General features: G+C 37.3%; 1 protein-coding gene across 8 annotated transcripts in view; it reads right to left on the reverse strand.

The window, feature by feature from the left end:
- The window catches only part of unc-13-4A (BAI1 associated protein 3), a 295,285-nt gene that overhangs the window by 97,820 nt on the left and 180,161 nt on the right, over positions 1-17,304 (reverse strand). The window lies entirely within an intron of this gene.

Raw genomic sequence — 17,304 nt, forward strand, 5'->3', positions numbered from 1 at the left:
GCACAAGCATGCAACATAGAATAAGATGTAAAGATAGAAAACTATATATCATTACAACGCAGGAATGCGTTTGATTAGCTGTTCCTAAATACTCTAGGAGTCTTAATTCCGTATACATATTACAATTTATATCTTAATTGCATCATGCTTGTGTTCCTCAATACAGTATTTTCCGTCGTTACACAAACTTATTGTTAAAATCATATAAAATTTCACATAAAATTGTTACATTTTAAAATTGACGACATGTTTCGATATACAATTCTATCATCGTCAGGTCTATCAAAATTAAAATTAAAATCTGGTGTATCTGTTGCTCTGCTTATATTGCTTATGTTTTTATCCGTTTTTATTACATCTCCAGGCTTCTTTCATTTAATTTTGGAGACGCGTCTGGGTGCCTATATCTGCAAAATCAATTTTAATTTTCATATCGTGATTGTGATTGTATTTCTTTTGCTTGTATTACGATATATTTGAGTAATTCCTTAAAATAATATAAAATTAGAGTAATATTATTCCATTTCCTATGTCGGTAGCCATAATCACGATATGAAAATTAAAATTGATTTTGCAGATATAGGCACCCAGACGCGTCTCCAAAATTAAATGAAAGAAGCCTGGAGATGTAATAAAAACGGATAAAAACATAAGCAATATAAGCAGAGCAACAGATACACCAGATTTTAATTTTAATTTTGATAGACCTGACGATGATAGAATTGTATATCGAAACATGTCGTCAATTTTAAAATGTAACAATTTTATGTGAAATTTTATATGATTTTAACAATAAGCTTGTGTAACGACGGAAAATAAAAGTACTGTACATATTACAATGTTCCTTTTGTAGTTTTAAATTTCACTAATAATTATTTTAAAAACTCATGTTTTTCTGCCGTATTTCCTATAATTTATCATCGGCAAAGTTCATACGAACAACATCCGTGCTGTTTCCAAACTTCTGATATACATTTTATTCAATACAAAGGTCTCAAACCATTCCGGTATTTCATAGTTGATTCTTAATGATGCTCTGCGTTCTTATTTTTGTTTACATTTACTTGCTGGTATCTACCTCAATAATGCCATTAATTTAGAAATTAATATAATTTTGTTTATATTTCCACTCTGTGGTCTAAAATAAGGTACCCCGAATTCTGTTATTTATACGATAATTTAAAAAAAACTTGTAACATAATTTTTGCCCTTTGAATGTTATTGCCGCACGCTTCAGGGAAATTAATTGTGGTGGGTAAGAGGCCTGTATATAATTAATACATTTCACGGAAAATGACTCGAATTCCTGCATAAATATAATTCAGTTCGTGTCTATTTCAAATTTCACCAGTGAATTTTCACAGCCGTGAACCAATTCAGTGGACGACCTGCAGCCATCAAAGTTAATGAAATTATCTAAGAAACATTTATATATCCGTAAACTAATTTATTTTAAGGTAAATTTTAAAGCACTGCTGTACTTACAATACAGGAATACACCTGTCTTGTGACGTAGAAGGCACTGTACTTACCTGCAAATAAGAAGACAAATACATAATTAGTAAATTTATAGTTTATAAAGACAGAGATGCGTCTTTGTCTCAGCAACATGCAATGAATGCTTATAATCATAGGGAACGAGACAAATTTTCATGTATTCTTAACCTGGACACTGAGTTGAAAGCATAGATGTTACACACTGCAGCTGCGTTGTTCACATGGTACAAGTCCTCATATTCAGTTTTATAAGTTAGTAGATAGGCCTTGGAGGCGGTCTTTATGGGGAGGGAAAAAAATTCTCCTGTCGAAAACTGACATTTTCAAGGCGGTAATACTTTCAATGCACAACACAAAACATTATTCACTATCATCCTTTCATCCGACGCAATATAGTCTGAGCTACTGAAAATGCGTCGTTGAATAAACTATTAAAACACCGTACGCGGGCCTCTCATGCAGATCGCGGAACACTGGTTACCAATGATTTGTATGAACTTCATGCTTCAACAGATTAAATGGTTACACAACGTTTTACCACTAAATGCGATAATAGTCCGAAATAAACGCTAGAATTAACGGATCGTTAAATTGCTTGATTATGTCATAAACAGAGAAGAGATTTTGTGACTTTAATATGAGAATCTGAAACTCGTCAATCGGCGAGTACTATCGTAGTAATGGATTAACACTGTATAGTGTCGCTTGGTTTACCAACATTCTCACAACTGGATACGCCAGCCTATTATCAAATCACTTTGAAAATGTTTCAAGGAAGCTGTCTTAAGTTACTATCCCAGCACCACGACAATGGTTTATTCGCCTCTTCACATATTGGTTGTCTTGTTCTGTTAACAACTCCTCCTCCCAAGACTGTAAAATAATTTACAATCAGTAACACGTGTGGAAATATTACGACAAGCTTCGAAAGGGCAAGAAATTAAAGAAACTCCGATTCATTTGTATTCCTATCAGACTCAAATAACTATCGGAAAGTATGTCTACATTTTTATTAATTATTTCACGATACATAAATAATACACGCGGACATGAAAATAAAATATGCTTTCTGCTTCCTGCCTCCTGTTTCTGCTTGTAATTCTCTTTCTTCTCCTTTCCTTACTTTTTTCGCTTCCTGTTCACCATTTCCTTCTGTTTCTCCTTTCCTATCTAACACATATATTTCTTCTCCCATCTTTGTTTCTGCGCCCCCCCCCCCCCCCGCGGCATGTAATGCATTCTTGTGGCAGTAATGAATACTGAAAAGTTGCTAACGTAGACTGAGACGAGAAATAAATAATGTTCTAATCCGCACAATTGTGCCTGCAGCATCTCAAAGGAATATAAATACAGACTTAAGAAAATCCCATTACTGGATATAGGAGACAGAAAAAACTGCATTAAAGTACCCTTACTAATAAATCTTAATATTTTATACACCATAACAAAATACGTACTTTGTGTGATGGGCTCAGGCTTTTAAACGATAAGCCGTTCTTCATAAACTTTAAGTTATCAAATATGTCTTGATCTTCATGTATAAAAAGGATTTTGGCGGACCAATAAAAGCAGTGAAATAAATTAGTCTTACAAGTTTCTGTGTATCATTTTTGTATCTCATTCCATCAAAAGCATTACCGTAAGTTGTATGGGAGATCAAAGAGGCCGGAAAAATTACACTATTTTCGCGTGCTGAGTACAAATAAGACATACAACGATCATGATCCGGAGTTCTGAGTGAAGAAGCTTGTTTAAAGGTGGCTTATTAATGTACCAGGGTTTCAATCTATGTAACTTGGCTACAGCGTTATAAATATTGTATTTATTAAAAATTCTCTTCAAGATCCATGTTTATATAACGCACATGCTTTCAGATTAGTTGTTAGAGTCTCATTTTAAATTCTGCTCCTACAGTGTACAGTTTACGAATGTGATCATTATTGTGTGCGGGTAATTGAGAAAGAAGAAAACTGTCTAATATGGGTTTAATTAATTAACCGCTGGGATAAGTGCGTTTCATATAGAGGTTTTACCTTCAAACTCAAAAGAACGAAATGACGTACTCCACGTGCTTCCAAAACGTGTTCTTTGTTATCCATACACATCAGTAACCTAGACGTTAATTTATTGCATCTCAGTCGCCGAGTAGTGATTCGTTACCGTCTGGCGACCGGGCTTTGATTCCCGGCAGGGGAAGATATTTTTATTTGTCTCTTTGTCACAAAGTCCAGACCGATTCTGGGCCTCACCCAACCCCCGTCAAGTGGATAACAGAAGATATTTCCCCGTTAGTAAGGCGGTCTTCTGCATGAACTTCCAAGTGTTATTTACTTTCACAGAGACAACTTTTATTCAAGACGTCACACATTCTACTGCCTCGTAACTGCGTGAAATTTCTGAACACATACGTTGGACCTTTCCTAGCAATTCACTCAACAACAGGGAATACAGAATTTGTTTAACGTACCGACATATTGCGGTCAGTTACACAATATGGCCAGCGATAAGATAAACCATATTCAATGTTCTGCAGTAATGAAAGAGATGCGAATCCTGGCCTGAAAATCAGGTCGTGCACAAATTCAACATTATTAAATATCCCCAATAATCGCACCACAAAGCTACGGTATTTTAATAATAATAATAATAACAATTAAATTCATTTATATAAGTGCTTCACAACAGCCAGATAAAGCCAATTACAGTCATTTTGACCCTTACGTAAAGCAACCATTCAGATAATCCAAACAAAATCAAAATGACTACACAATTTAGTGTTGCAGAGTTTAATAGAAATCGGTCAAATTGGGCTTTCTTACATACGGCCGAATGGAAAACTAGAAATAAAGAACGAAGAGACAAAAAATAAACACGAGTCAAATGGATGAAACGGCGACAGAATAAATAAAAAAATCATTAATTGTTCCCCGCTTCATTTAGGGGTTCTGCTTTAGAGAGCTATGGGAATGTGTGCACTGAAGCGCGCGAAGATCAGGTCAGGCCCGGGGTTACTATCAAACGTTGCATGGCCTCTAATTAGCAGAGTTGCGTTCGTCTGCTAATTACCATCAGGTCTTGCTGATATTTCCTTGGGAAATAATAACAACCCCAAATCGTGAAAGAATTCCACAAAAGAAATGTTAATTTAATTGAAATCTTTAACGAGAAATATTTTGAAATGAACTGAATCCCATGTACGTAATTTTCTCTCTCAGGCAAGAAGACAAGGAACGCTTGAGGGGACAGAAGAGAGAGACTTCGCTGCAAAGTTTTCAACACTTCTATTCACGTAAACAAAGACGCCATTATAACCAGATATGACGTTATCGAGCTGGACTAAGTTGTGATTGAAGAGAATTATCTCGTATCAGAAGCTCCCTCGAGTACGCTGCTAGCAAGTATCGATTATCTCCAAAGGAAATTGTCACTTCAATGTCACCTACTAATATCTCACTTATGTGTGTTGTTTAAAAGAAACACAGTTTAAACACGAAATAATAACTGTGTCAATACCGAGAGGTCTATGCCAACGGATCTTAACCATTTCCAGACCTTTATTATCTTCTGGTGGGCAGCAAAGTTACAAATGAAAACAATTCATTAAAACGCCATAGCAACTTATTAAAAATACTACTAAATTTGGTATAATATTGCGAACAGGTGCATTCAGTGCACAGTTTTATAAAATCAGTCATGTGTAAAATATCTAACACAGATTCCGATGTATTAGTTTTATTTCTGTTGTTGCAATTGGACCTCCAAAAGCCTGCTAAGTAGGATTTGAGGTTCTTACTGTGGGGAGACGGAAGATGGCTGTCTTTTGGATTGTAGCGCCTGGTAGGAGTTTACCAATGTTTCAGGGGTCCTTGACTGACTCATCGCCCTGATAATGGAGGCAGCAAGGACCTCTGAAACGTTTGGTAAACTTCTACCAGACCACACGGCTCTACAACCCAGAAGACAACCATTTTCTTCAATATATTACTTGTTGTGGAAGTTTTACGGCAGTTCACATTGCAAAGCCAGGAGGAACACTCACGGCCCGTGGACCGCCGGAAACACACTGCTGATGTATAACAGACCATTAATACAATGTCATTCATGTCACAAGTTGGCAAAAGCGTTAGTCTACAAAATTAGGTTTGTTTGATTCCGCATTGGAAGTTAATCTGAATTAACGCCATTCTAGACATATTGACGTTAACTACATTATGATAGTTGATAGATTATTGTTATGGATTAGTTAGAAAGCAAACCGTGTCGGGTAGAAATAGGATATGGTGAATGGATTTCACGTCACTGCGGTCGCCGTTACAGAAGCTTTGACAGGGCTAATAATGGAATGCCAGGACCAGTGAACTGTAAGATGAATGCACATACACTATCGCACTCAGTGTAGCGTAGATTAAGGCAAAGAAGGTCATTTAAAACCTTTTTCTGGGGTAAAGAATGGTTGATGCATTTTCTATTCGATTCATTTTTTAAATTTTATCTTCGAAATTTCGTGTTATATTGTTTGACATGTCATATACACATATTTTGAAAAACGTTCGACTAACGTAAATATTAAAATAAATAAAGATATATTACTTGTTGTTTTGTATGGGTGTAAAACTTTGTCTCATGTATTTACTTATATTTATTTACTAAATTATTATGATTCAAAATACTTCTTATAATAAGACCAAGAAATAACACATTTATAAACAGTAGTATTATCTGAATATCTCTGCGTTAAATATTTTTTGCAAATCATATATTGCCCATGAATTCTAAATAAAGCCGTCACAGATAATTAGACTCGCGGCCTTCTTAGCACCCAACCCAGCAGACAGTTTAACCTCGCATAAAACATTCTCGCTATATGAAGGAGTTCTTTTAAAGGCCTCCCAGAATACAAAACGCATTTAATTGGTTTCAGTTCAGCACATTCTACGTCAGACTCAAGGGTCTTTTTTCCAACTCCCTTTGTTACACAGAGCTTTTCTTGTGCTTTCAGCTGTTTTTCAGTAGCTTAGCAACCCTCGTTATTGCCTCTTTACAAAGAAGCGAGAGTCAGTCTTGGCAGCGGTGAAATCTGAAGAACGTCCTAACGCAGTGAATTCAGTTCCTCTAATTCACATGAATTGATTCTCAAGAGATATAACCTACATGAAATACATGATAACTCTGTCGCTAGTAATATCTGTGCGCACTGCACAGAAGCAAAACTAAGCTTTTAATGCTAAGAAAGAGATTTTATGCCCATCAATGTGAATAACATGCACATTTTGGTGTTTTAATACTGAGCGAAACTGTTCTTGGCAGACTTCTGTAACGGCGTGGATCGACAAATAAGGACTTCCAGGAGCTATTAATGTTCAGAGGACATCCTTCACGAAGGTGCTAGTTAAAATAATAATTCTATTCTCGAAAAGCTACAGGAGCCAATTGCAGTCAGCACTGGAAGATAAGAACACAGGGAACATACAACCATAAAAAAACGAAACAAGAAAAAGAAAAACTAAACGAAATGCGTGTAATCACTCGAAACACTTTCTCGTAGCGAGAAGGTGTCCTACAAGGGTATAATGTTTTTGCCAAAAAGTCCACAAATCTGCGTATGTTATTTGCAGCAACGACACGCCAAGATGAAGGGTTACGTCTTAATTCACTGTTCACGCTGAAACTATAAAATTCTTTTATTTGCCTTGTAATCAATAATAATGATACTTGTCATTAGACCTAGTTATCCTACAGTTCAGATCAAGCTGACAATAAAAACATCTCCACGAAGCAGAGTCTTTCTTGAGAAGCTAATAGTGTCTCACCTTACCAATAAGTTCTTCATATATAGAACCCAATAATTAATTGTCATGTTCATGAGAGAAAGCCATTGGTGCCTACTCCAATCCAATTTTTCTTCTGGTTAGGGCTACTTTAGACCTTACTCAGCAGATGTGCCTTCTCAAACGGTATAGGCTACTATGCAAAAAATGTATTTCGGCCAAACCGGTATATTAACGAGAGATTTCAGGTTCTCACGAAGGCGAGTGTGAAGATCACCGTCTTCTGGGATGTGCGTCGTGTAGTTTGGTAGAAGTTTATCGACGTTTCAGAGATGCTTGCAGCCTCCATCATCAGAGCGATGCTGTTCTTCTGGGTTGTAACGTCATGTGGACTTGTAGGTAGATATCAACTTTTCAGAAAAAATGTGTTCATGTTCAGCCCTCAATATTTCTCAGAAATTTTGTTATCACCTACAAGTCCCCAAGGTGTCAACTCAGAACTACAAAGACAGTGCCTAACTGTGAACCTACTGGACTTCAGACTCTAGTGTTCGACCCATCCAAAACTGTAGGCGCCTCAGACTTCTGTGACCAGCATTAATTTTGCTCTACCTTAAATTTAGTGAATGGAATATTAGCACGTAAGACTCTTGATATGTGTCAAGCTTGAACAGGCCATTCTGTTTCGACTTTTAGGTGCTCAAGAGAGAATGATGAATCTACCATGAGTGGACTACTTGACAGATCAGGTGATGAGGGATAAATTGGAACCTGTCAGGCCGTTTCCTGATGATGAGTGCTCCTTCACATTATTGATTTTCGAGTACTACGTCTAGCCTCTCGCTCTGTGGGGAAGGAAGGTTCAGTAATTCTGTGTCATTAAGTACCACGCTTCAAACAACCAAACTTGTGGAAAACAAATGCACACCAGCTGTGGAAGGCACGTACTTTGTGGTTAGAGTAGAAAACATGGCAGATTTAAACAGAACGTCGTGAAAACAACATATGAGACCATCTCTATGGAACAGTCGTTTTTGACAAGTTACAGTTGTTCATCTAGTCATGAAACTTTCTGTCTTGTATGAAACCCTAAGGTTTATCACCATGTACGTTTTGAGGTTCTCACAGCGGTAACTGAGATAATGGCCGTTTTGTGGGCTATGTAGTTTGGTTGGAATTTAGGCACTTGCTGCCTCTATCATCAGAGCGATGTCCTCATAATGGAGGTAGCAAGGACCTCTGAAACGTCGGTAAACTATTACCAGACTACATGGCACACCAACCCAGAAGACAGCCATCTCCTTACTCGTACAGCCTATTTTATCAGTCGACATTTCTGTGTTCTGGCCACAGAATACATTTGTAAGTTTAGTATGAATACAAATTTTCTTGGATATTTTTATTCAAATGACTCACCATCGTCACGAACTTTTAAGTTTAGTATAATTCTAAGAATGAGCATAAACAGGAATTATTTTCCTCAAGAGCATTAACGTATAGATCTTTGCAATGAAAAAGTATCCTTCTTTTAGGAAGGAACTAGATTTTTAAATAATAATTCGCGCTCGTTCTGTCCTTATCACATGGACAAGTGAAAAAAGCCAATAAAATTATGCTTTTCCTTCCTTCACAAAAATCTGTATCTTTCTCCCACACATTTTTTCTCATTGCTTCTACTCTTCTACTCTCGTTCCTATCTTTCTTTCTTCCTCATTCTCCAAAGAATTAAATCATATTTAGACCAAAATCATGCACGGGCGAAAAGTTGTTTTAGCGATAAAAACATTTCATTCCGGAACAAAAAAAAATACGCAAAATGTATAAAACGCCATTTTTTTAAGATCTTGGATCTTTAGAGGCTGAAAATAAAATACGAGTTAAAGATTTGGACGAAATAGCATATATGACCCGCATATTACGCGTCCAGTTTATCAACTTCATATAAATAACGTGAGGGACTGAAATCCGTCGGCATGGTTTGCTGGTCTAAATGAAGTGAGACACGCGAAGCGACGTCCCTCGCTCGTTTGTCACTCTATTTCGACGAAATAACAAGCCTTTGCTCCCTCCGCTTTGTATGCGTAATGAACAAGTGGGTGAAAAAACAAGAGCACCCCGACCCGCGTGTTTGTGTCCGTTGCCATTCGCGAACACATTTGCTTTAACCGATGTTGGAGGACGTACGTGTGCACGTATTCACAAAACCCCTCATCTCCAGTTTCCAATTATTCTTTTCCAATAATCACAAAATACCGAATGAACAATCTGTGGTTATAGTGTTCATAAACATATGATGTAACTGCATTTATTTTGTATCAATTTTTAATAGGAAATATTGACTACTGTGGTCAAATATTATAACCCCAGAGGGGTGAGAATACGTGGCTTTGTTCAATTTTTCTTCACAAAAATATTACGCAATTATCAGTAGAAAACTGAGACTATGATGAATGTACCACGCATGAGGGATGAAAAATTAATAAGATATTTTAGTCAGAAAACATAAAGAGAAGAAACACTTAACATACCTGGCCAAAACGAGAATACAATGTCAAAATTGTTCTTTTTGTGACATTGTGCATCTCGTTTGAAAAAGGACAAGTGGCTATAACTCTTGTAAACACCGTAATGAACATTTGGGTACAAACATTTGGATAATTTCTAGACTAGTTGAGCGACCTTTAGCTTATCAAAATTAACTTCGACCGTAGCTTCAAAAACTATGAACAAACATTACATTGAAATGAACGCTAAACTTGTTTTGTACAAGTAAAGGTAGACTACTCGAGGCAGTCTGCATTTCCTCGTGTCTTAAAGACATCTTGTTCGAGGGCCTTTGCACCAAGCTGTGGAGGCTAATAGGCGTGGAGATAAATATCGAAGAATTGGAGACCTCGGTATCTGAAGAAAGTGAGTGGCTAACTTGAAACTTGTCCTGCGTTACGCAGCTGAAACAGCTCCTGGCACCAACGGGAAAGGAGTCGGGGTGGACCCCACAGCAGGTCTGAACATGGAAGCGAAAAGAAACATGTATCAAAATTTGAAGGCTTCTGACGACGGTAGAACTATGACGTTTCGGAAGTAGGACTCTGCACCCGTCTTTAAAAACGATGTGGTTTTATAATTTGGATAATGGCCAAAAGGTTCGATAGAACAATTTTCCAAAAACATGTGCTGAGAAATGAACTCTGACCGTCTACTCCATAGACAGGCTATTTACAATGCTCTCCTGGCTATCGTGATAACAACGGAGGCGATATTTATACAATCGCTCTGAGATGATATCGGAATTATTTAATTCCCTGATAAAATCAGAAGATTGAAAGAGACGGGGTTCATTAATAATTTTGTTGACTAATCTTGTTTACACTCTTCTAGACACAGACAGGGAAGGCAAACACTGCAACCAGGAAGGGATTTAGTTTTAATTAAAATTACGGCGGGATGTTGGCGCTCCTGATCCGCCTGCTTTTCTGTGACTTCTTCAATTCTATCATTTCCTCCTGTACCGAGGTTTAATGGTGCGGCCCCTTGTGTACCCATACGATTTTAATCCCCACACCTACCCACAGTTTCAAAAGTACCAGTACATAAACAATAGAGCCCGGGTCAATAGGTCAGTGCACATCCTGAAGTTCATGGACTACATTCATCGGCACTGGATGATGAGAATCGCGTAAGTGGTTAAATAAGAGTACTTCGGGGAGTAGACGAGTGGGTGAGTTATTAAAGAAGGGAACAAATGGGCAAGGATCAACTACTCAAGGTGATAATGAATCTGCGCTTGTGGACGTAGATGAAACGATGAGTGGCTATCTGAAGGAGTAGGTAAATCGGTTAATGAAAGTGCGTGGGCTAGAGGCATTGAATAACTGGGGGAATATATGAGCTTATGATTATGGAAAACATAAATGTGTGTTTGATAGGGTGAATGGATGTGACAGGAGTAGCTGTGAAGTGAATTGACTTGTAACAGAGAACTATTTAATATTTGATGGCATAAATATTCCGGTAAGATTGGGTGAGCGACTGAAAAACTGACAGTACGTTTGTTTTTTATATAAGATTATGAAAATCTAATTGCCTCTTTTCAGTATTTAACACGTCTGTGAACAGCAATATATTTAGTTCGTGAAATCAGCTGGTGGCTGAACTTAGAAATAGATTTCTTATTTTAACGGCTTCAACTCGGTACGTTTTGATCCACAACTTTAAAAAAACTTCAAATATCGTCAAGTTTCTTAAAAAAATAAGTCAAGGTCATATGGAAGTCACGACAAAATCGGACCACTAGTTCCCCAGATACGGGACTTTAAAATTCTCAAGGTCATATATTATCATGCTTATATCTGCTAAACAGTAAACAGCTGGTTAGACATACTCATGTCAAAATGAGGCAATGTATATTTCAAGGTCATATAGTAGTCACAACAAGATCATCCGAAACGTTTGCGAGATACAGATATTTAAAATTCTCAAGATCATATATTTTCACGTTTATTTCCCCCAAACCGTAAATACCCGGTTGACTATACTCATGTTAAAATGAGGTCACGGATGGATCAACGATATGGCAAGACCACGACAAGATCACACAAACCGTTTGAGAATAAGAGACCTAAACTTTTTCAAGGTAATTCGTAGTACTATTTTCTCACGCATATACATAAGAACTGTACGAATCTGAGTGACATTGCAGACAACATTTAGAGGTTATGGATATAACAAGGTCATGTATAGGTCTCAATATATACTCAGTGCCTACATTGTGTTGGGATAGATTACGTTAGGTTGGGTTAGGTTGGTTCGGGTTAAGTTAGGTTAGGTTAAGTTAGGTTAGGTTAGGTTAGGTTATATAGGTTAGATTAAGCTATGTTAGATTAGATTAGGTTAGGTTAGGTTTGGTTATGTTATATCAGGTTACGTTTGGTTAAGTTAGGTTAGGTTAGGTTAGGTAGGGTTGTTACTTTATTTTAGGGTGCTTTGGCTTAAGTTGGATTAGTTTAGATTAGTTTAGTTTAGGCAGATCAGATCAGTGTGTTGGATTAGATTGCGTGATGTGCCAGAGAGAGGTCTTTAAAATTCTCAAGGTCACATATTTTGACGCTTATTCCTGCCAATCCTTAAATACCTGGTTGACCATACTCATGTCAAAATGAGATCATGAAAAGTTCAAGTTCATATGGAAGTCACGAGGAGATCGGCCCAATAGTTTGCCAGCTACAGGTCTTTAAAATTCTCAAGGTCATATATTATCACGATTATTTCTGCCAAACGGTGAATACCTGGTTGATCATACTCATGTCAAAATGAGGTCAGGTAAAGGAAAAGGTCATATGATAGTCACAAAACGATCGGCCCACTAGTTTCCCAGATATTGGTCTTTGAAATTCTGAAGGTCATATATTTAACACTTATTTCTGCCAAACGGTGAATACCCGTTTGACCATACTCGTATCAAAACGAAGCCACGTATAGATCAAGGTCATATGGAAGTCACAACAAGATCGGCCCAATAGTTTGCCAGAAACGGGTCTTTAAAATTCTCAAGGTCATATCATTTCACACCTATTTCGTCCAAACCGCAAATCCGTGGTTGTCCATACTCATGCCAAAATTAGGTTACGTAAAGATCAAGGTCATATGGAAGTTACGAAAAGATCGGTCCATTAGTTTCCCAAATATAGGTCTTTAAGTTTCTCAAGGTCATATCTTATCACTCTTATATCTTCCAATCCGTAAATACCTGGATGACCATACTCATGTCAAAATGAGACCATGTATAGGTCAAGGTCATATGGAAGTCAAAGCAAAATCGGCCCACTAGTTTCCCAGATAATGGTCTTTAAAATTCTCAAGGTCATAAATTATGCTTATATCTGCCAAACGGTAAATAGCTGGTTAGCCATACTCATGTCAAAATGAGGCCGTGTATAGGTCAAGGTCGTATGGTAGTCACAACAAGTTCGGCCGAATAGTTTGCGAGATTCAGATCTTTAAAATTCTCAAGGCCATATCTTTTCACGCTTATTTCCCCCAACCGTAAATAAGCGGTTGACCATACTCATGTCAAAATGAGGCCATGTATAAAAGTATATTACTGTATAAAAGTGAATACATAATTAAGATCTGTATATTGCATCTGGGAGGCCGTGGGGAGGGTTTGAACTCTGTGCAGTAGTTCAGTACCACAGCAGTTTACGCGGAACTTCTGGCAGCCAAAGTTGTACTAGGGAAGGCTTTTATCCGCGAAGGCTACTTCGTCTTACCTCTGCCAGTTGCAATTAAATTCTTCATACTCATTTATTACCGCTCGTAAGGTTTTCACAGCCTCTGGCCTCAGTTTTGGGCTTCATCTCTGGCCCAGCTCGCCGAGTTTTGTATAAGGTAACGACGAAAGAGGAAATAAACCTACATTGTTGTATCTCTACTCACTACTGTTTTGTTGTTGACATTACTCGAATACGTATGTATTCCTTCCCGTTGCAAATAATCAACTATGTCGGTTTATTTAACAACGCTTTATCTACTGCATAACATCGAACGGTAATAATTGGTAAAGTGCGAAGCAAATAAAATCTGTTATGGTTTAAGGTACATTGTGTGAATTCTTGCGAATGTACATGAGGAAAACCAGTCATGACAACATGTTTCCAAGTTATAAATAAAGGGGAACAGACTTAAAAATAGCAGATAAAGAACAAAAGTAGTAATAAACGAGTGAAAATAATAGAATGAGAAGCGGGAAAATAGGAAGTGAAACTAGAAAGTAGAAGAGGAAGAAGACAAATAACCAGACAAACTGAACTACTTATTATTATCGCACAGGAAACTACCATTCATTTGCAACTTAAGACTACTTATTAGTGTCTACTTGCGTCTGAAAGGGGGTTGAAAATTTAGGAACGTCTTTGTAACGGTTAACGTGAGCAAAGCAATCCCAAGAGGGAAGCAACGGTTGACGAGGAGGAGAATCTAGTTCCTTTGCGCAAACCGTCAGACTAAAGCGGAGACAACGACAACCAGGGTTTGTAATCACGCTAAGAGCTTACCGCCCACCTCCTACGATGCTTCGAGGCAAAGACAATAAGCAGGCGCCATTGTCGCAGACAATACAACAGCTGCAATTTAAACCCCAATCATCCGTTTCCATTTTAACATAATGAAATCTGTTTACGTAGCAAAGTGGGATAATATGCCTATAAAGTTTCATATTACACGAGAATTCTGCAAGCTGAAACACTAAATTGGTATATAGAAGTGGAAAAATTTCATTTTATACGAGAGTCAAAGATTGTCTGGTGTATGAATCAACAAAAACTGTCTCATAAGAGGAACGAATTATCTGTCACCTATCGACAATCACAAAGATTAAAATACAAATATCTCCACTGTCGCTTTGCTAGTCAAGACGTTCGCTGCTTTTGAGGTTCATCACTGTGTTCACAATATCCCACCATTGACCCCTATACTGAGTCAGACAAATCCACTACATACCCTTGTGTTTTTGTCTATTTATTTCAGATCCATTTTAATATTATCATAGCATTTACACCCACGGCTTTTGTATGGTCTCGCCATTTCATTTTTTATGATATAAAAATGTTGCGTGGATTTATTACATCTCTCATCTTCCGTCCACCGATTTGATACCTCGAATCTGTGATCATGAATAGGTATACACATAACTTTCTCCTATGCACCTTATTCTTGAACACAATCTTTGTTCTTCCATTGATGCAAGAGACAAGGTTTCTAATAGATACAAAACAACAGGTAGGCTAAATTTACATTTATATGTTATTACTAATTTTATTAAACTTACCAATGAATTTACAACATTTGTAATGTTATCAATTCGTCAATGTCATATGCCTGCAGGTGTACTAAAAAGATTCAGTTTCAATATGCTCTGTGATGTGGAAAATTACAGACCTATTGTTTGTTTGGGAGCAGTATTGCAAACAAACAGAAAGGGAACCAAGCCAGTCTGATCTCGGATCCAGACCACATGTCAATACAAATACAATATTCCGGGTCGGATTTTCAAATGATAACGTACTAATTGAGCCCTAAGTTACGTGCATATGAGTAGCTTGGTTTATTAATGGTTTAATTAACATTCTCTGAACTGCAAAATGTAGGCCTATTTAATGGGATTTTAATGAATTATAAGTTGTGAATAAATTTGAAAGAATAGATCGTACTCTATTTTAAGGTAGTTTCAGCATCTGCTTAGAAGAAATTCCGAAAATTCTCAACGGAAAACCTCAGTGACTATAGTCAGCATCGACTGAGAACTCCAGACCTCTCGAATAAGAAACAGTAGCGACAGTCCCTCAACGTTTCGGTAATTAGTTGGTTAGGTATGTAGGAACGTAGGTTGTACTTTGGATTATGCCATTAAAAGTCTGACCACATCCAGACCGCCTGACTGGCGTCGACACAAGCTGAACAGCGGATACTATAAACAGCTGTGCGTTGTACAGAAACCTCAACACACACACACACACACACACACACACACACGCACGCCCATTAACGTGAGAGGCAAACAGCCATGCTTTCAATTACGCTGTGTATGTTCAGTAATTCCATGAACGAAATGTGTTTATACTGGCGTAGCCTTAATGAGATGGTTACTTGTAGAAACAGCCGTAAAGTTTGCAGAAAACCCAGGATGAACTGAACCTACAGGGATATTAACATCACGTGCAAGATTTTCACCAATTAATTTCACGGAACAATAAGTTTGATGCGTCGACTAATTAATAAAAGATTACCTGGAAAGAAATTGGATGGAGGTCTATACGGGGTAAGCGCCACTGTACAACGAATTAGTTTCATGTTGCAGTTTCTTTGTTAATAAGTAGATACTAGACCAGACGGAAGAAAAGCCCCCCTCCCCATTTTACTGTCCCCAAAGATGCATTAACATCTTCATAAAACCCCGCCACTGGACCCCGTTCTGAGCTGCTTTAATCCAGGCCAATCTTTCATGTTCTATTTCTTTAAGGTCCATGTAACAATTTTAAGATATGAAGATTTCTGTCTTCTGGGTTGTTGCGCTGTGTAATCTGGTAGATGTTTACCAACGTTTCAGAGGTCATACTGCCTCCGTCATCAGGGCAACAACCCAGAAGACGGAAATCTTCATACTCACCGCTGTGAAAACCTCAAATCATACAATTTCAAAATATTTTGTAAAGTTTAATCTTCATAAGTGATGTTATCTTCCCTCAAAAATATGGAAAACTGTTTGAGGGAAGTTGCCAGATAACACAACGGCCATATCGCACGTACAGAGCGACTGGTAAATGACAGCTATTATAAATGATTTGATTTTGTTATTGAGAGATAGCAAACTGGTTTCTGCAGAGAGTGAAAGGTCAGAGACGTCTATCATTAGCACTTTACTATGTGACAGCAATAAACGATAAGCAGATAATCGACTACTAGAATTACACTTTACATAAAAATCAGCTATAAAATTCTGAATAGATTTTATTTTATTTTATTTATTTTAAGACTTGTTCGCAGGATGTGCATAAAATAATTGTACAGCCCACCGAGGAAATCATAATCTATGTAGTAACTGCAGGGATTATGGGTAATTATACTCCATAAATTATCAGGAAGATTAATTCTAGTTGTCTAAAGTAAGCCTCAGAAGGAATATTTTACAAGAAATATAAAATGGAGTAAAACATTCCTGAAAACTTGTTATTCGTACAAGTAAACTTTGTTCGATATGAAATACGCCATGATTAAGACCGACGACTTGAATTTCAGTTTTATGTATGAATTTATATTTTAAAAATGCAAGCAATATAATTCCCTATTATTTTTAATTAGGCCCATCTACAATTGACATTCAGGCTTCATAGATCTCTACGACGCGAATTTGTACCGCGTGAGTTCAGTACAAGGTGTGTAACATGAAAGAAACGAAGAAATGTATTCATATCTCCAATCAATGTGTAAGAAGGCAATACGTCAATGCAGGTAAGTATAGAGAACACATATAATGTATGCTTTT

This window comes from Zootermopsis nevadensis, unplaced genomic scaffold (genome assembly GCF_977971745.1).
Source record: "Zootermopsis nevadensis isolate Lab colony 2312 unplaced genomic scaffold, Znev_1.0 Znev_ptg000028l, whole genome shotgun sequence".
Classification (NCBI taxonomy): Eukaryota; Metazoa; Arthropoda; class Insecta; order Blattodea; family Termopsidae; genus Zootermopsis; species Zootermopsis nevadensis.